The sequence below is a fragment of the Crocuta crocuta genome, unplaced genomic scaffold (assembly GCF_008692635.1).
Source record: "Crocuta crocuta isolate KB4526 unplaced genomic scaffold, BGI_CrCroc_1.0 scaffold216, whole genome shotgun sequence".
Taxonomy (NCBI): Eukaryota; Metazoa; Chordata; class Mammalia; order Carnivora; family Hyaenidae; genus Crocuta; species Crocuta crocuta.
In genome coordinates this window covers 6069828-6070619 of record NW_027531504.1, presented here as the reverse complement: position 1 = coordinate 6070619, position 792 = coordinate 6069828, and the positions used below count along the sequence as shown (strand labels likewise).

The following is a 792-nucleotide window of genomic DNA, read 5'->3' as shown; positions in this document are numbered from 1 at the left end:
AAAATTGTTATTGTCTGTCTTTTTAATTTTAGCTATTATAATGGGTTTGAAGTGGTATTTCATTGTGGTTTTAATGTGCATTTTCCTGATAGCTAATTTTGTTGAGGGTCTTCATGGGCTAATTTGCTATTTATATATCTTCTTTGGACACATGTGTATTCAGATCTTTTCCTCATTAAAAATGTATTATTTTTCTTTTTATTATTGAGTTGTAAGACTTCTTTATATATTCTGGACACAAGTTCCTTATCAGACATATGACTTACAAATATTTTCTTCCATTTTCTGAGTTGTTTTTTCGCTTACTTGATGGTATTGTTTGTAGCACAAATGTTTTAAATTTTGACCAAATCCTATCGCTTCTCAGCCTTTTGGCTAAGATCAAGTGTAGTAAATTTTGATCAAATCCAATTTATCTATTTTTTCTTTTTTCATTTGTGCTTTTGGTGTGGTATCTAAGAAATCACTGTCTAATCCAAGATCAGGCAGATTTATACTTGTGTTTTCTTCTGAGAGTTTTATAGTTTCAGCTCCAAAATTTAGGTCTGTAGCTTAAGGATGAGATCCAATTCCATTCTTTTGCACACGGATATACAGTTTTCCCAGAATCATTTGTTGAAAAGACTACCTNAAAAAAAAAAAAAAGAAAAGACTACCTGTTTATTAATTGTCTTGGAAGCTCAGCCAGTTTTTTTTTTTTATTACGTGAAGACCTTATCTTCATCTCCTCAGATTTCTATAGAAAGAGGGTCCTTCATCTCTTCTCTTCAAGATGTTTTATGAGGGTGGGCA

The 792-nt window shown here is 31.2% G+C and overlaps 1 pseudogene; it reads left to right on the top strand.

Moving 5' to 3' along the window:
- The first annotated feature begins 355 nt into the window (after positions 1-355).
- LOC144238498 (U2 spliceosomal RNA) lies at positions 356-496 on the top strand (annotated as a pseudogene).
- The last annotated feature ends 296 nt before the right edge of the window (positions 497-792 follow it).